We start from the raw sequence: 20339 nt of genomic DNA, 5'->3' as shown, positions 1-20339 counted from the left end.
CATAAATATCCACGTACTATCCAGCTAGACTAGTGTGTCTGTCCCTGAAAATATTCCTGCATGTGTGATTGTTCATGTGTCATCTGCAGGAAACAAACAGGAAGTGAGTGAAAGACACAGGAAATGTTTCCAGCTCTTCCTCCTCTATCAGACATTCTCCATACCTGAGAGTGTCCAGTCTCCAGCCTGGATCCTTCAGTCCAGCCGACAGCAGCTTCATTCCTGAGTCTCCTGGATGATTGTAGCTCAGGTCCAGCTCTCTCAGATGGGAGGGGTTGGAGCTCAGAGCTGAGGCCAGAGAAGTACAGCCTTCCTCTGTGATCAGACAGCCTGACAGACTGCAGACACACAAAACAACAATCTATCTGTCAACAATCGTTTTCTCTTTGTCACAATAACATCTATCCATTTACATCCATTCAATGTAACTTTATTTATAAGTGACAACACCCGACAGACAACAACAGTCATCTGAAGCTGTTTAACAGAGTAAGGTAACAGCCTCCAATATTAGAGAGAAAGCCCCAACCATCAGACAATCCACTGTGAGCAGCACTTGGTGATGGTGGGAAGAAGAACTCCTTTGACACAAAGATCCTCCCAGTGAAAACAGGCTCCAGGAGGAGCATCTACCATGACTGGTTGCAGGGTGAGGGAAAGAGAAGAGATGAGCTCAGAGAGACAAGAACAAAACACAAACTAAGGAGAGAGAAGACAAAAGTTAAGGACATGCAGTAGTGACATATAAAAGCATCAGGAGTGAAAAGAGGGAGAAGAAAGCAGAGCATCATGGGAAGTCCACCAACAGCCTGAGCCTATAGCAGCATAACTAAGGAATGGTTCAGGGTCACCTGATCCAGCTCGAACTATAAGCTTTATCAAAAAGGAAAGTTTGAAGCTGATCTTCAAAGTAGAGAGGGTGTCTGTCTCCTGAACTCAAACTGGGAGCTGCTTCCACACCCAGTCCAACATAGCCAGGCTTTCTTTGCTGCTTTGACAAAACCTCAAATCCCAGTCAGAGATGATGAGCATCATCACAGTGATGATCATTTCTCTGTTAACCCAGGCTTTCTGCTTCAGGATCTGTGCACGCTCACAGAACAAGGAGACCTTTAAACATCATTTCACTAAATGGATGGACTGAGCTCAGCCTACAGATGAACTGGTGCCAGAGATCATAAAGAACATCAAACAGTCAAATTCAACACTTTAGATGGAAATATGAGATTAATGCTGCAGACAATCATGAACCTGCTGAATTCATGAACATCAAGAATGCAGCGAGTGGTAAAATAAAGATTTGACCTCAGTGTTTCTGTCTATTCCTAACATATTCCTAACATGATAGCTGCACTTTAGAGCTCTAAAACTGGAACTGACACATGTTTAAACTCTACATGTTACTCAGTACATTCAGTTCTGACACTCGCCCACAGTCCAACAAAGGAAACATGGAGATCACATCAGTTTGTCATCAAAGTCTAATTATTAGGGCAACTTAACCTGTTATTATCTTGTTAACTCATTAATTGATTAACGTCAGCAATTATTTTAATCACAGTTTTTAAAATCATGATTATTGTGAAAGTGCTCACTGGCTCTGAATATAAAGCCATGGGTCACAGGAGGGATGTTGACCAGTGCTGGCTTGAAATGGGCGTCATTATGCGTCTCAGCCAATGAGAGCATTGAGGGTGGGCCTAATACTACTGCAGCGCTCACATGACCCAGGACAGAAAGAAAGGGGCGGGACAGAAACATGGAGACAGGTACAGATCTTTGACATGTTCATTTTAAACTGTTCCAGGAAGCAGTGTTGATACAACTAAAGTTATCTGGAAGCAAAGTTGAGTTTTTATCGTTGGAGTACTTCATGTCTGAAGTATCACTTAAATGCATTACACGCTGTTGATGGCAGCAAACAAACCACCCAAACAAACAGAGGTGGGAGGCTTGGGCAGACTACGTAGGATCAGCTTGTGGGAGGAGTCTAGATAAACCAAAGAAAGACAAGCTAACAAACGCCACAGTGAGGTGAGTAGCTACAAACTGCAGGTTTGTGTTGTTGAAGAAGTCGGTCTGAGGAACGTTCTTAGGATCAACAAATGACGGCATGTATGAGCCTCAAGACGCACCATCACAAGAAGAACACATGAGCTGTAGAAAAAGGAGAGACTACGAAAGCCACGGTGTTACAACATGAACCTGCTGTTGGTCTCTCTGGAGACTACTGGACGTAGCTGGGTAACCATGGTTACTTGGGAGTTACAGAAACCTGCAGAACATGTGATTCATGTTGCACAGCAGTGGGACATTTGAAATAAAGTCAGCACACTCAGTACAGATAGTGCATCAAATATGATGCTGCTGCCAGACGTCTGCCTTTGAACACGTCCCTGCATCGCGCACAACACCAAGGTTGCCATGGCAATCACAGCTAACAGGGACAACGTGCACAGCTGGAACCCTGCAGGTATATTTAACATGATGTATTTCTCAGTGTCCTGTCTGTGTGTGAGAGACAAACAGCCTCTGTATGTGTGTGTAAATACAGCATGAATATGTAGAGGACATGTTTGTGTATATAAGTAAATCAATGCTCTGCGTCATTTGAATCTTTGATTCTTGTTTCTGTTACAGGTCTGTGACTGAACCTCTGGGAGGAGAAAAGTTGGTTTCATGCTCTGTGATTCTGTGATTTGTCATCTCTCTCAGGTGATGGAGAGCTCAGATGATGACTTTGATGTGCTTTGAAGTAGCAGCTAAGAAAGGTGTAGTTTATGTCTACGAACAGTGAACACCCGTGTGCACACCTGTGTGGATCAGCGCGCTTGTATACAAAAGGTTTCCCCATGTAACGGTCTGCTAGAGGGTGTGGAGGGCCATAGCCCGTCCCCAGGGCATGAAGCAGGCATGGAGGAGATCCAGGCTCCAGACATCCAGAGGCCCCAGAGTGCGAGAGCCCAAGGAGTACCACCGGAGGGGCATCCGTGCCACCTTCCTGGGAAGGGCTGAGGAGATCCCCAGATGAGGGGTCACCCAGTAGTCACGGAGCAGAAGCCAGAGGGGGCTGCACCGGTGTGCCCACCGGCTCTGCCGGCAGCCAGCTGTGCCAGAGTGAACCGAGTCGCAGGCCCCAAGGCCGGAGGCCCGAGGGCCCCCTTTGCCCCGGAAGAGGCCTGACCAAGCGACAGGCACCAGGCCCCGCCAATTAGCCACCGGGAGTGAGCTGGTGCATACCTGAGCGCCCAGCCCCGGACACCAAGAACCACCAATGCACCAACCCCTGAGGGCATCAGTTACCGGCAGGGAGTGTGGTGAGGGGAGATAGGCCTCCACACTTTGGAGGGCCTGGGAGTTCCCAGGGAGGTGGAGTCTAACGGTGCGTTCACACCGAACGCGATAGAGGCGAGCGAAAACGCTCCAAACGCCCCTAATTTGACGCGTGCACATTCGCACCTCAACGCGTGTCCAGGAAAAATCCACCGCACCTCAAAATTGCATCTTTCCACGCGCGTGAACCGGAAATGTGGGAGGAAGGTGTGCCAGATGGTATCTTTGCAAGATGGCAGCTGTCGAGCTAGAGCTTGAAGAGAGAGTCAGCCTTCTCTATCTACTGTGGAGAGCAGAGCAGCGGCGTAAAAGACGTCCTCGCCGTACCTGGGTCCGGTCCTCCAGAGGCGTGAGCAGTTTGGTGAGTTTCACCATTTGCTCCAGGAGCTGCGCCTAGATGACGGCCGATTCCAGCGACACCACCGTATGTCACCCGGCCAGTTTGAGGACCTGCTTTTCCGCGTCGGTCCCAGGATCGCCCGCCGAGACACCAACTACAGGCGCTCAATCCCACCTGCAGAGCGTCTGTCCATCTGCCTGAGGTCAGTAAAAGTGTTTAAAATGGTAGTCCTTTATTGATACCTGTGCTGATATTTGCTAAACCATCTGTTCATACACTGCTAACATGGATGTGGTATGCTAACAGTGAATGCCGTCGGTGTTTACTGATAGCAAACTGTGGTATGGAGACGACTGTTTATAATATTTCTAGTGATACTCGATAGTTCTCATCAAGTCCCGATTTAATTCGATTTATGCTGTTATCAGTGTTTGCAATGATAGCATGGCTGTGGTGTCATATCAATGTATGCTCAGTGTTTGCTGATAGCAAACTGTGGTATGGAGACGACTGTTTATAATATTTCTAGTGATACTCGACAGTTCTCATCAAGTCCCGATTTAATTCGATTTATGCTGTTGTCAGTGTTAGCAACGATAGCATGGCTGTGGTGTCATATCAATGTATGCTCTCGGTGTTTGCTGATATCAAACTGGTATGAGGACCACTGTTGGTAATCTTTGTAGTGATACTCACTCCTTTTTTTTTATTTTTTATTTAGACCTGGTTTAATTCTGGTATAGTTGAATATTTGTATATAATCCTTGCAGCTGTCAGACTCTATAACAGGGGTCACCAGCCTTTCTTTAAACTGAGAGCTAGATAAAATTGTGAACAGTTTGGTTCATCTTTAGTTATATGGTTCTATCTAGCATATTCTATCTTGATATGCTGTCTTATCACAGGTTAATTTTTGAAAAATATCAACAATGATTTAAGCAAGGAAAGGGCTACATGTCAACATATAACTCTTTATTTCTATTAATGTCTTACTTCATTCCTACCTGATTGACATGTCTAGGAATTATGAGTGATTGGCTCACTGTAGGGGTAAAAGTTGCTACCAATCAAATTATGATATGTTAAAGTTAAAACAAAACAACTGTTTTACATTATATCTAATATATATTATGTAATTATCCTTATAATTACAAAATGTTTTATGTAAGATTTATGTTTTGTAATTTAAATCTGACATCACAAAAGTATTTTGGAATTTGAATAATGTATTTTGTAACTGCAGTACACATAATACTAATTTTGAACAATTTTGTCCAGGTTCCTTGTCACCGGGGACTCCTTCAGGACCATCGCGTTCAGTTTCAGAGTCGGTGTGTCCACGATGTGCCAGATCACCCCCCAGGTAGCGACGGCCATCTGGGACTGTCTAGTGGACGACTTCATGGCTGTGCCTTCACCTGGAGACTGGCGGTCCATCACAGAGGGATTCCAGGAGCGCTGGAACTTCCCTCTCTGCTGTGGAGCTCTGGATGGGAAGCACGTCCAGACAAAGGCCCCCCATATATCATATAGGAGACACACACATTGATATACACTAAATATTTATTTCATTTCTTTTTTTGTGGTGCCCAAATGTATGCACCTGCTTGATTTTGTTTAAACAATTATTGCACACTTTTTGTAAATCCAGTAAACTTCTTTTCACTTCTCAAATATCACTGTGTGTGTCTCCTGTATGATATATTTAACTGACATTTTTTATTGTAACAACCAACGATTTATACAGGAAAATACTGGCTATTAACAAGGTTGCCCAAACTTTTGCATCCCACTGTATTAGTATATTCTGTCATTAGTGTAATATGAAATAAATTCTACATGTGTCAAGTCGTGTCCCAACATTTGCTGTGTAGTAGAACTGAGACATTAGTCATTATAAAAATTTATTTGAAATAATATTAAAATTCTCAAACAGAAAAACATTAAACATAAATATATAAAATATAAGTATTTAAAGAGAGACAGGAATAAAAAGGACCCAGCTGCTCTCCAGAGCAGGAACAAGGCTGAGGAGGAAATGCTCCATTGGAGACTGGCGTGGCCTCTTCAGGGACTCCAGGATGGCCAGCTCCACCGCCGATGGACCGTCCTGGGACCAGTCCCTCATCTGCCTCGGACCTGTCCTCCTCTCTGGGCCTGTAAAACAGCACAAAACAAAAGGAAAAGAGAAGGCTAATGCTAGATTTTCATTTCAACATTGAAAAAACAAAACACAGGATATAATCAGATTGGTTGTTGACATTTAGTAAAGGTGATCACAAGGGAATCCCACCGAGTAAAAAGCTATCAGTGCTGCTGTACATCTGATGCTACAATTGCATACCTGTGGGTGCAGCAGCAGGAGCTCAGGGACTGGGGAGCAAGGAGAAGCAACAGGGGATGCTCTGCTGCAGAATCAGCTGGTTCTATCAAGACAATACTAAATGTTAACAGGTTGAATACAATAATCATAGAGAAAGTATATACAGTGGTCCCTCATTTATTGCAGCAGGGGTTGTCAGAATAACTAGCCCCTCGCCACGCACTTTATACACTTTTTCCCCCACACACATGAACATTAGTCACAGTTCTCACAAGTTGATTCTCAAAGTGCAAACCTTTGTAGTTTGCAAAACGTAAAAGTATTATTATGTCGCGTTTTGTCTTCATCTGCCTGCCACTTTAAATGCGCCTTTTTCCCTCATGGTGCAGGTGTCTATTTCGAAAAGAGGTCATAGTTATGAGTGTTTTTGTGCTGTTTTTTCTATTGGACGTGATGGTTATCAAAACCAAACATGATAAATTTGGCAAGTGCAGGAGACACAGCACGGAGGAGATTTGTCAATCAGGCTGCAGAATGCAATGCTGTACTGTGCAATAACAAAATCAGCGAAAAAGCGAGGCAGTGACGGATGAGCGGGACCACTGTGTGCTGTTTATTAATAAACTATATTCCTATATGACAACATGCATAAAAGCAGAGCGGTATTTGTACATCAGTGGGAAAATAGCGGGACAGTAGGCGGGCTTGCTAGCTTTTGCGCGGCTTCATCGGGTCAGTTTGAAAATTAAAAAGAAGAATGAATGAACTTACCAGGTTGCCCGATCTCCTCACTTCTGTGCCTCCAAGCTCGGTCCTTTTTAATCCTGTCTCGGTAGAAGTAGCAGCTGGCATCATACAGCTCTGGGTGATTAGCCACGGCAGTGATGAGTTTTTCCTCCATACTGAATGAAGAATGAGGGGCTTTGGTTTGATCTGCCCCTGTGACCTGGTTACAGCCACGTCACCGGCCTCCTGATTGGTTGTCGGGGCGCGATTTGACGCCGGAGTTCATATTTTCCAACTCGAGTGGTTGGCGCGGTACGGGCGTGTGCACAAAATGCAACACACAATCTGACACGCGTGGTTTTCTTTGCGAGTCAAACGCGCCCCACGCGGTACACTGATGCGCGTTTCACGGGTTTTGGCGTTTTCGCGATGCAAATCTGCTTCCGCATTTTCGCCGGATGCGCAATCGCATGTCATCGCGCTCTTTCCATTGACTTTACATGTGAACCTGACGCTCTGTCCGCCTCTATCGCGTTCGGTGTGTGCGCACCGTAAGACCCGACCTGACATATAGACACAGACAAACAGGCACACACAGACATAAACATGCTTTCCCACCCTCATGCACACATATACAAACACTCAGCACTCACCCAACGTAGGGATAGACATACATGGACATGTACACACAATCATACTCCCCAAACATACTCTATACCCCGGTCCAGGTACCCTCGCCCCAGAGGGGAAATGGCACCAGACCCAAGAGATGTGACCCTTTCCCCGGGGTGGAGGCAAGCAGACCGCCCCAGGCTCCGCAGCAGCAGGGAGGCCAATCGGACATCCAACACCTCCTCCCAGTCCCCCCGCCCCGATGGCTAGTAGAGAACGGGAGTGTGTGAAGACCCCATACCTCCCTCCTCCCGCTCATGTGTAGTGTTGCTGCGTGTTGTTCTAAAGTGCATTTAAAACACAGGACAGCATGGTGCTGCTGCCAGAGAGCAGCAGGTGTTAGCACGGCCCCTCCCGAGAACCCTCAATGTCTACATGGATTTAAAATTGAGAGGTGGGCACCGGCGCCAGAGGTAGGGTTGAATACACAGACCGTCCACTGGACGCCGTTAACGTGGTCACCGTCAAGGCCCTATACATATATATATATATATATATATGTGTGTGTTATGAGAGTGTGAATAATGTGGATGTCTAAATTGTGGAATAAAATTGAGGCACAGGTGGCCAGAAGGGGACAGAGGGGGGGAGAATGCCTTCCCTGCACCCTGGTGACACACCCGCACCCCAAGGCCCTACCTGTGTGGGTGTGGTGGAGCGGGAAGAGGGAGGCAGCCGGGGATGGGGAGGAAAAGAAGGGAGGGGCAAGATGCCCCTCCTTAGGGCCAGTTCCCCCGCTGACCCCAGTAGGCACCCCCGTCCTCTAGTACACACCAAGGCAAGGGAGCCCAGGCCCATCCAGACCGGGGCCTATGGCAGCAGCACCGCTAAGCCCCACAGGACCCGGGGCAGCCCACCCTACCCCACCGCAGAGGAAACTGTACCCACCCCAACATTCAATCATCTCCCAGACTACACAAGACAACAGACACCCAGGTTAAGTTTATTCTCCACCTCTCCTATGTCTCTCCCCCACCTGCACCTGCAAGTGCTGCTCATATTGTACAGAAGAAGAGTTTCTTTATCATCAGAAAATGTCAGTGAGCTTGTGTCTTAGCAGCTGGCTCGGTGCAGAGGAGGAAGAACATGTCAAGTCAGAGGAAGATAAATGCAGTTCATGTTGTCAACTCAACCTGGACTATTGAAAGAGTTTTTCTTTGTCTTGTTTCTGACTGAGATTCTCCAAAGGAAATCCAGCACAAACACACACTTCACACACTCAAAGTCCTGCACAGTAAATGAGCTGATGAGCATTTGTGCTGCTGCCTGATCAAGGGGGTAGATTTGGCATGGACGGAAGGGACATGTCCCCACCAATATTCAGCGATTATTGAATTGTCCCCACCAATAATTTGATCTATTCGAGTAAAGAAAATCAAACCTGATAGAAGGAAAAAAAAAACAATCTGTCAACGTCTCATTCACCCAGCAGTGCAGAAAGAGTTAAATTACTTTCTCTACTGGAGTCCTACCTCATGTGACAAACATGGCCAATGTGATTGGCTGTGCCTTTCAGGGAGATCTGTTTAGTTTTAGCAGCGGCAAACCTGCGCTGAGAGGAGGATGGCAGCACAAAGGAAGAACCTGGATATAAGTATTTTTCAAAGAAACCTGTAAGTCACTTAAAGCCAAATTAACTCATAAAATGTGTCCGTCATAATAACGTTACAGGCTATGCTAGGCTTTGGCCCACCATCCATCCATCCATCCATTCGCTTCCGCTTATCCTTTTCAGGGTCGCGAGGGGCGCTGGAGCCTATCGCAGCTGTCACAGGGCGAGAGGCGGGTACATCCTGGACAGGTCGCCAGTCTGTCGCAGGGCCAACACACAGGGACAGACAACCATTCGCACTCACATTCATTCGCACATTCACCCCTAGTGACAATTTGGATTATCCAATGAACCTATCCCCACAAGCTGCATGTCTTTGGACGGTGGGAGGAAGCCGGAGTACCCGGAGGAAACCCACGCAAACACGGGGAGAACATGCAAACTCCACTTTGGCCCACATCAGTCTAAAATTGTATGTAACCATGAATAATGTGTTTTGGAAACTAACTGAACAACAGGCAGCACTATTAGTTCTCTCAGTCTCAGAGCAGCATTTCTAATTTTGATTGAAGCTGTCAGAGAAAACTGCAGCCTCGAGCAAGCCAGGATATTAGTTTACAGAGGCTGTTAGAATTATATGTCTAACATTAAAATGTTGGTGACACAATAATTTCATCCTAATGGCACTGACATATTCATAGGGTTAATTTTTGAGACAAAATATCATGAGGTAGTCATGATTTTGCAAATATTCCACCTTGTAGTGCAGTTTGCACAAATTGTTTTAAAAATGCACTCAACCTACAAACATTACTGATGAGTCAAGATCTGCACAAACTGACAGAAACACTGAAGCAGCTACGCATTTTATTCTTATTGTCATGTTTGTCCTATTTGTCAGGTGACAGAAGAACCAACACAAAGCTCAGACAGTGATGGTGACACAAGATCACAGGTGGAGCTGGATGATGACCTGTTGGTTCATGACTGTATTTGAAGCACATGTGTGACTGCATGTATTTGGAATGTCTCACTGTTATTTATCAGGTGACAGAAGCAGCTCTGCCATGTTGTAGCTCAGAGGTGAAGAGGCCACAGGTGATGTTGTAGATTAACTAGTATTTATTATCATGACAATTGTTAGGCTGCTGATGTAAATTGTTTCATTAGTGTATGTTTGACAAAGAATCTGAATTGGCATGTCTCACTTTTTATATGGCACGAATCAATGTGTTATTTTATCAGGTGGCAATATGTCCTAGTGCAGTCAGAGGGGAGGAGCCAGGGCCAAAGGTGAGGCACATCAAGCACAGAATAATAATTTTAATCTGAGGATAAAACGCATGTACTGAGGCTGAAAGAAGCTTCAGTGCTCTCAGAAGACTAAAAAGATGTCTGAGGTCAACAATGACTCAAATGAGATTGAACAATGCTGCTGTATGTTCACCAGGAGAGACTGGACAGTATAGATGTAAAACAAATATGCCAGCAGTTTATCTCAGTTAACGAGAGGAGCAGGCATGTGTTTGGCTCCTGCACAGAGTGGACATTGAGTTGTTGTGTCCATGTCTGTTGCTGTAACAGTAGTTCATGTTTAGAATAAAAAATCCCAGCTCACTGAGCTGATCGGGGCAATAGTGCCTAAAATGTTGCATAATTTTGCTGAGAGATCTTTTACTTTGTGCTAATCTTAGACGAGTAGTTTTATGGACCAAAACCAGCAGGTCATTCAGTGTTCCCTTAGTGCCAAAATATAACAGATGTTGGTGAACTATAACTGAAGTAATGATGTTAAGTCCTTAAAGTCATATTCTTTTATTGTCATGACTCTATTTGAAGCTATTTTTATTTTTGTATGATACCTGATTCATATGGAATATGGCTGAAGTAAACTAAAGTCTAAAATACTTAGTCATTTGTTTAATAGTAATTTAACATTATATAATTCACATATAAAACTATGAATTGTGATTTTAAATGGTTTAAAAGCATGTAGAATAGCATATGTAGGCAAGTATATTTCTCCTTTTTTATCAAGAAGCAAAGACAAAAAGGAAAAAAAAAAGAAACAGGGCAGGGTTCGGTGGTTGAATCATCCGTCCCCACCAATGCCAAAACCAAATCTACGCCCTTGTCCCTGATAACAGAACAATAGTTCTGCTGGTTCCTGTTCTGAAAACACACATTTATAAATGTTCACTTGCTGTTGGTCAAAGGTATGTTGGTGGCTCTGGACTCTGAGGGGAACTTTGTAAAAAACTAGATCAAATGTTGACGTCCTGGCAGAGACAAAGAACTTTGATTTGATATTTGATTAGATTCATGTTTCAGCTCAGACTGACAGAAATATTTGAACTGCTGCTGTGTTAAAGGGAACACTGCTGTTAGAAAGCACCTGATTTGTTTCTGCACACTGAATGTTGCACTTCTCATTCTGCAGTACTATTAACATAAGGACACAATACACTACTTTTGAACTCATGATTGAATGTTGCTGTAACAAAGCCATTAATGGTGATTCAAAGTGTTCATGGTTTCCCAGCACAACAAATGATTGCACAAGTGTGACTGATCCACTTTCTAATGTGTGTGTAGCCCACACTGTGTGTCCCTGTGTCACAGGTGAGTCTGTGTATCCAGGTTCTATGAGGAGAACAGGATATAGTGACTGAGTCCAGCAGCTTAAAGTCTGACTTCATCCTCCATTTAAATAACTCACACCAACAACTGAACAGCTTTGCCTTTGTGTAGCTGACACTTCATTTTAATGTCCTTCTATTCTGCTTCATCTGGTTTCAGTTTCTATAAGCACACAGGTTTCATCAGTGACTCTGTGACCTCAGTAATCTTTGCTGGGCCTTAATGCTCTGAACAAAGCTGCACATCACAAGACTAAATAGAAACAGTCTTTCATTTCTCACTGCTGTTTGACTTCAGCTCTCAATGTCCCACCATAACCCATGGAAAGAATTACTGTCCATCCAGGCTCCTGAACATGAAGCTGATGAAGGTGGAGTATTGTGAGGGCTGATGGAGATGATGAGGAGGAATCCAGGAGCAGTGGGTGGATGGCAGCATCAGCATGAAGGATCAGTGTGAGAACACATCATCATCCACAAAGAAAACCAGTCTGAGTGTCTGACGCTCTGGTTAGAAAGACGCAGTCCCAGCAGTTAGCTTGTCTGCTAGTTAGCTGAGAGCTAACTCGTACATTGAATACCAAACTGTGTAAACCAGGGGTGTCAAACATATGGCCCGTGGGCCAAATCCAGCCCTTGAGATAATTTCATGTGTCAAATATTGATGAATTTTCAGGCTTGCTGATAATCAATGTGAGCACGGCTGAGATTTTATTCTGATGAGCAAACCATGTGGCCAAACACTTTAAGAGACAGACTGGGATCATACCATTATGTGAAAGAAGATGGAAATGTCCCATAGACAGTAAGGCTAGTGGTAGAGACCAGGTACACAGAGAAATGGGAGCTGTACTGAAATGCAAGCGTGTCAGGAAAGAGTGAAAAGGCAAAATGAGCAGCATCTGGCTGCATGTCAGTGATATTGGAGACCACAAAGCTGAGTGCAACATTTATATAGGAGATATACAGGAGACGCTGAGAGCAGAACTGATAAAATTAGGAGCTGGCTAAAGTGAGACCCATTTTTATTTCCACCCATTTTCATTGTGGAGGACAAAAGGTTTCAAACTGGTCCACACTGAAAAAAATGCAATAGGGTGGTTGTTGAATTTGCATAAAATTACTTCATATATCCAGCATGACTAATTTAAATTTCACGTCTAAACATATCTTTGTCTTTTAATTTTCACATATTCTTTAAGAATATTCATTCTTCTAGAACAAATCATGTTGAAAAGAAACAAGTTAGTCGTGTTTTATGCTCAAGCTCCGCCCCCTGGAAAGGAAAAATCGGCTGCACTGTCCGCCATTTTTGTCTCTCGCTTTGGAAAATCTACTACCATCTGGAGTTTTACACTTGAAGGTAAATAAGATTTTAAAGCTAACAGACCAGTGAGAAAGAGTGTAGATCCTTTATATATGTGGACTTTTACTGGGGTGTTGTTATTTTACAGGTATGTGGGCTGTTTATCGAAAACCAGGAAAGGCCAATGTTAGGCTCCAATTAGCTAATGGTAACCGAAATTATGCGATAAGCAAATTAGTAATTAACATATATAATGTGAGTTAATATTGTTTATATATTATTTCAGTCTAAATTAACAGACTATTACAAACTTGCATCGGTGTCTGTAGTAAGTGGTGGTACCTGCAGTGTCTTAACCATTAAACAAGCTAATGTAGGGCCGGGATATGACTAGTTTGTTGAAACATGTCTGATGCCAATGTGACTGCGCACACATGGTAACATTACCAGCACATAGCCACAGCCGCTATAAACATGCTGAAAGGTCAATCTAGCTTCTGTAGTCAGCAGCTGGAAGACTCAACACAGACCCAAGATTCAGTGTAACGGTTATCTAAATGTTGTGTGTCCTGTTTGTAAGCCCAGAAAAAGAAATTAAATAAAATGACGACCTTGAGCTTCAAGCTAATGTAAGCGTAATGCTATAGCATAAAGCTAATGCAATGATGAGGTTGTTCAATTAGTAAAAATACAGTAAATATATCCAACATGAATCATTTATATTTTTGGTCTAAACATAATTAAGTCTCACGCCTTTCACTTGTTTTAGAAGGATGTTCAGTCTTTTAAAACCAGTCATATCAAAATAACAGAAAATAGTTATGTTTTCTGTTGAAACTCCACCCCCCAGGGTGTGTTCTGCGAGGGAAAATTCACTGTGGCGGTCCGCCATTTTTTGTCTTCGCTTTGTTTACCTTTGGTGCTGAGCTTTACTTTGTCGAGGTAAACTGAAAACTACATGTTTGAGAGGAAACGAAGAGAACATCCATTAGATGGGGAAGTTTTCTCATGAATTGCCGTTGAGCAACATAATGGAAAAAACAAGTCATTCCTTAAGTTAACTAACGATAATGCTAGCTTAAGCTGCGGGACAATATTATGTGCATTAGCTTTTTTTCAGTGTGTGCCCAGTCACATTCGCTTGTTTTTTTCTCAGTGAATACAGACTAACAAACTTGTGTCCATTTAGTTAACTGGTTGTACCTAAAATGTTTTAGTTAAACAGTTAAACAAGCTAGTTTGCCATGGGTGGGCTCTGTGTGTGTGTGTGTGTGTGTGTGTGTGTGTGTGTGTGTGTGTGTGTGTGTGTTCGGGGGGGGGTCTTCACTAAAGTCCGTTTATTTAGGGCATGACACCTATGCAGTACTCATTAGGAGAGGAAGTGCATGACTTGGGGCTTTATTTCATGTTCTGGGGCAGTGAATGTAATGTACTGATAACATGTTAAAGACACACAAAAACCCAACAATTTATTTTAACTGATTTATAGAGAGACTGAGAGGAGGGCTTAAAGAGATAAGAAAAAATGACAATATAAATATGTTTAATTTATTTTTTCTGTATCGATATATGGTGCTTATCCCTGCTGAAGGGCAGATTGCTGTTGCTTCAGAACAATTCTCTAGCACTGTTACGTAGAGGTGTTACAGTTAAGGTTTTAATAACATTATTTTATTTACTAGTGAAGCTTTGCATATGTTATCTCACATTCTGTAAGGTAAATTTTCTGGAAAGGTCAAATTAATTAATTTAACTAAGTATTAATGAAAGACCTTGATGTGTATATGACACTAATAGATGTAGTTTCTGGGTCATTTGGCAGAACTGCAAAATGGCCAGAAGGAGGCAACTGCTGTGGTTGCAAACAGGCTTTGGGTGGTATGGAAGTAAGGGCAACTATGGAACTGCTCAGCAACATGGGACCCATAGCTAATAAATAGTAATATGACAAAAATAACAACTTTGTGTGGATGTAACCTTGTGAGATCTGAGATTTTGACAGCATTTTTATGTGACAACTTCTCTTTTTAGATAAATGCAGAGTTTAAGCGCATTACCTCCATGCCACTGCAGTCCAGATTACTCTCGCAGATAGATGTGCTATCTGACAAACTAATAAAGGTCTTCAAAAGGCGAGGAGGACAACTAGGAAGAAGACTTCAGAACATTCTGGAGCCCACGGCCCAGGTAAGAAAAAAAATAATTTGTGTATACACTTTAGGGAAAATAACAATTTTAACAAAATGCTGCTTGTCACTCTATGCCAGGAGTATGTTGAAAATCACCTGGGATTTTCACAATTTACCATGGGTGCGTTTTTTTCTTTTTTTTTTCTTTTACCTGCATTAGAACTATGTGTGGAGTTCATAGTTGAACACCTCTCTATGCTCTGACAGTATTCTGCTTCTTTGCATGGAGATTTCACTTCAGAAATGCATTACCTTTTTAAGCATTCTGAGGACTCAAACCACATGCTGTAATGAATCCATTTTGTTCACCTAATGTGTTAATGTTAACATTTTTTGGAATAGTGACACAGATTAAAATAAGATTTGGTATAATGTTCTTTGACCAGTGTTCTGTTTAATTAAATTTTGGATTTCTGCATTTTCTAGGCCGCAGATGAAGCCATTATCCAACGATCTAATAAGGAAACAACCATGGGAATTTACATCTTAAAGTCAAGAGATGCCAATGGCAGCCCTGAGGACATCGGGATAGTCCTTGAAGGCCAGAGAGTCTGGCAGGATTTGGATAACTATACCCTAGCAGCTGCAATGCTGTTTGGACTAATGTACACTTTGAACCTCACCTACCCACTGGAAAAGTATACCTTCGAGGTATTATAGAAACTGGTTATGGAGCTCAAAAGGAACAGCCTTTCAAAGAAGGCCCAGGTTTTCAGGACCAGACTGTGCGATTGAACAGTTTTCCAGTTATGATGTGGGAACAACATGTTTACCTCTTCGAATATGTACCATCCTTTCTTTTAAGCCAGCACTGGTAAAGTTGCAGTACATAGTGAAACTTATTTTTCTGGCACTTTTCAACTTGGGGCCTTTATTACTGCAGTGTTCAGTGTTCACTTTTCAAGCCATGGCTCTTTTGAAAAAAAATTCAAACTTTGAATGTCCATTTTTCTCAATGGAAATGGTGCCTTGCACCAATTTCACCAGTTTGCAATTTCTTTCCCAAGGTGCACCACTACAAACAGATTGCATGGTCTAGTATTAGTGATTGTGATGTTTAGTGATAGAAGCAAGCCAATACTAATCAGTTTAGGTCTCTTGGTTTTGTGCCTGTGGGTTATGTTTTTTTAAGTCTCTTCTTTGTGTCATTTTAATAATTACACCCCTGTTGCCATATTACCTTATGGCTCTTACATTTAAATAACTATTTTTTACATAAGCGTGATGTCATAAGGCCCCACAATGTTGAATCCAGGTTACAGCAGATAACTTTGAGGAATGTTGTGGAATGTTTTTCAAGAGATGCATTGTACAAATATGAATCATGTATATTTTGGAAGCCTGAATTGAAAGTCCATTGTTACAACTGTGTAGTATTTTCAAAAATACAGGTCATTGTTCAAAAATGTTTTGCTTATTTCTTTGATTGAAGAGAAAGTGTACAGTACATACAGTAAGATCAGCCTTAATTTAGTTTTATTTATTGAACACTCAATTATATATTAGATTATATATTATATATTAGAAATTTGTTATAAAGTAAAATAAGCTTACCATAAAATAATCTTGTCAATATAACACATAGTAGTCCAATACAATTAACACAAAAAGTTCATGTCTGATAAACAAGTGGTTTCTATAAATATTTGACCGGAATGAAAAACGTAACAACAACATAAAAAAGTCATGTTCATGTTACCAGAAAAATGTGTGCAAGTATAACATAAAAAACTAAGGCTAACCAAACATAACTTAATTTCGTGCAACCGATTACAATAATTTTTTTATGTTTCTCCCGATTATTATTTTTTTCAGTGCAGGTCTTAAACCTCACGTGTTCTTCCTAATAGCAGTAAATGGATAAAAATAAGGCTTTTATGAAAACACTGAATACAAATTGCTGCCTTTAAAAAGACTAAATGTACAGTTCAGCATTGAATACTACATAAAATAAACTATATATAAGGTGTGTCTGAATGGCAGAGATGCAGAAATATGTGCATGTAGCACAGAGCCACGGCTCAGTATCTGAACGAGTCTCACAGACCTGAATGTGCTGTTGAAGCCATTTATAATTATAACGTAATTCTTTACTCGTTTGATCTGCTCCTTACCACAAGCGACCAGACGTAGAAGGTTTTGGACTTTTAACTATATTTTCTTAAGTTTTACAACTTTTCTTACTGTTAAAAACCTCGTTGTGGCCATTCATGCTATACAAAGTAATTAGACATGTGTGGTATCTACAGAAACGTCAGAATCTCAGCTAAAAGGTCACAAAACCATCTCAACAACCACCAAACAGCTGAAACAGCAGGTGAACAGATTACACAACAAAGATGTAAACACAAATCCCCCTGATCATCTGTTTTTAAACATGAAGCGTAGTTTTGGACGTTCATTTACTGCTGGTTCAGTGAATTTTGGTTGGACAGTGATGAAACCTGCAGTCTCAGAATCTGTGAGAAGTCTGCTTTCAGCACGCAGCAGCATTGTTGTGTTGTGTGCTGTGGATTCACCTCTGCAAACTCATCACTGTTTTACCATCATGTTTCTACTTAGCATAAGAGTATGTTGCCCTTCGAAACACCTCCACTTCTCCTCTTATTAGAGGACTGCCTTATTATTAATCTGCTAATTCTGTCAGTTGATGAAAGAAACATGCTTGATCTCACCTGAGAGTTTCCAGTGTACAGTGTGGACTCTTCAGTCCTTCAGACAGAAGCTTCACGCCTGAATCCTTCAGGTTGATGTTACTCAGGTCCAGCTGTCTCAGATTAGAGGTCTGAGAGCTGAGAGCTGAGCGCTGAGGCCAGAGCTTCACAGCTTCTCTCTGACAGGTCACAGTGACTCAGTCTGAAAAATAACAGATAAACCATTACAAAAATAAAACACTGATGTTGACGTGTAATGAGATACTATTATATTTAGCAATATTTAACCTTGTTTTTGTCAGGAAACTGAGCACTGATGCAGAGCAACATGTGGAGAGAATCAGAGGAGAAGAAGTGAAGAGAGAACAGCAGTAAAACAACACTGAACTGTTCAGTGTGCTTTTGATATCAACAAAATGTGTCACATTTATTTATTTTGTATTTGTTTTAGTAGAATTGATGATTATCACTTAGATAACAACCACAGCCAGGTATAAATTGGTAACAGTTACACACAGAAATATTTCAGAAATGTGGACAATTTGTGCTCCAATGTATTCAGCATTGAACAAACTGAGTACCAATGACCACTTAATATTTTTGATATTTGATTTGAGTTGTTCCACCTGATCTGTGTTAACTAGGATAAACATTTAAAAACTAAAGCTATGATCACAGATTTACTTACAGAGCTTTGTTGGAGGCTTTGACCACTGGCAGCAGCCTCAGAAGAGCCTTTTTAAAGGCTCATGTTCTCACTTAGATCATTTATTTCTACTTACATTTCTTTCTGGGAAAAATGGGGATTACTTTGGAAACAGGAAGTATTTTCCCCAATAAGCAGCCCTGGATTAGTAAATCACTCCAACATGTTCTCAGGCAGAAGAAGCTGTCTTGTTATGAGGGAGAGAAGAAAAAGATTGAGGCACAGAAACTTGTTGAAAGAGAGATAAAGCAGCTAAAATCAGGTGTAAAAGTAAAGCAGAGGATGAGCTGAATAAAGGACACTCAAGGCTGGCTTGGAAAGGAATGAAGTCCATGGTGGGGATGCAGAACAAGGAGCAAAGATGAATGTGATGCTGAATCAGCAGAAGACTTGGATTCCAGCTTTGATATCATTGATTTCAATGAAGAGCTTTGTGATTGTAGCAAAGGGCTGGTAGCTCTGAGAGTCCCACTGATGAGGTGTCTGTGAAGGTTCGCAGTCATCTAAAGAGCTTAGAAAAAAAGGCATCTGGACTTCTTTAAGTTTCTTGAAGACGCTTCACCTCTCATCCAAGAAGCTTCTTTATTTCTAGCGTCAAATGGTGGAGAGTCCCAGATTTAAGCCCAGTGGGAGAGTCCGCCAAGGGGGTCATGAACCAAATGATTTTACAATTATTGGTTAACTAAATAGCTTCATTAAAACACAACTCTTCTTCTATATCAGCACTTACTCCTTGTAATCTCCACCTGCTCCACCTTCTGAGTCAGAAGACATGAAAACAAACTGTAAATCTAGTAGAAACATGATTGGAAATCTTCTCAGATCCATTTGTACATTTAGAGCCTGATACTGATACTGAAATATAGCAGCACAGACATTCACAGCAGCAAAGGGTTCTTGCTGATCTGAGCTGGCTTGGCCCTGGCTTATTGAAGATTAAAGAAAGCAGAATCAGCTGTTCAAAACCCCACCAGGCTGCCCGCTGTGACTGAAACAATGGGACGGGTCGTGACTTCTCAAAATGGGCTCATTGAACGCAGCACGGATAAGATCTTGAAGAAGCTCGTGGCGGTAGTGAGTTCTCAGACTTTGCTCTTTGAGCGCTAAACTGCTAACCTCTCGGAGAAGCTCGTGGCTCTCCAACGGGAGATTGAGAGACGAGTGACCGACTGTTAGATCAGCTGTGACATGCAGTTGTTGGCACCAAAGAAAACCACCATCATTTCATGCGGCTAACATACCGGCGCCAGCTGTGGTCTCAAGGCTGGAGCTGAACATAACAAATCTCACCCTGATAACAGACGGTGTTTAGACTGTTCCTTCCATCCTAAGCATGCTTATCCCCTCCTGGTGCAGACGGTGGGTCGAGGGGACCAGCGCAAATGCTGCAGGCCCGGATGCGCTGTCTACACCGGCTGTCTCTCACCTGTTACCCATCCCTGTTCCTTGTCATGTGTTTCTATGGCGCATTAAGAGTTTTCATGTGCTCTGCACTAAGGTCATTTTTTTCTGTTCTCAAACTGATCTCCCTGTTGGAGCTCAGTCTGGGGGGAGTTCTTTTTTCTCCTCATCTTTCCTCATGTTGTGCATTTTCCGCTGTTCGGTTCCGGGTCGCTGCTCTAGCGGCTGACCGGCCAGCTACCTGGCCTGACCTGTCTCCCCAATGTGATGTTTGTGTATTGTATGTACGGTTGGCAAGGTCAGTATCCTAATTGCCCCTTGAAAATAAATACAGTGTTCTGAATCTGAAAAGATTACAGAAGACGACTCTGTTCAGTAAATATTACGCTCATGCTGTTGTAGCCGGATGGGCTACTTGCCTTTCTTTTCTCTCTCGCTCACTCTACTGCTCTCTCCTGCGCTCGCTCTCGCTGCGCAACTACGCTAATTAGGAACCCA

At 42.5% G+C, this 20339-nt stretch overlaps 1 long non-coding RNA gene across 1 annotated transcript; it reads right to left on the bottom strand.

Annotated features, from left to right (window-relative positions):
* Positions 1-308: 308 nt before the first annotated feature.
* On the bottom strand, positions 309-18502 carry LOC120438523. Its single transcript, XR_005611974.1, has 3 exons — positions 18023-18502; positions 17756-17936; positions 309-338 (listed from the first exon to the last, which is right to left on the bottom strand). It is a non-coding gene; the product is annotated as an uncharacterized LOC120438523 (long non-coding RNA).
* Positions 18503-20339: the final 1837 nt, after the last annotated feature.

Source organism: Oreochromis aureus, linkage group 3 (assembly GCF_013358895.1).
Source record: "Oreochromis aureus strain Israel breed Guangdong linkage group 3, ZZ_aureus, whole genome shotgun sequence".
In the NCBI taxonomy this organism is placed as follows: Eukaryota; Metazoa; Chordata; class Actinopteri; order Cichliformes; family Cichlidae; genus Oreochromis; species Oreochromis aureus.
The sequence above is the reverse complement of the archived record's forward strand: the minus strand, read 5'-3'. Positions and strand labels throughout refer to the sequence as shown.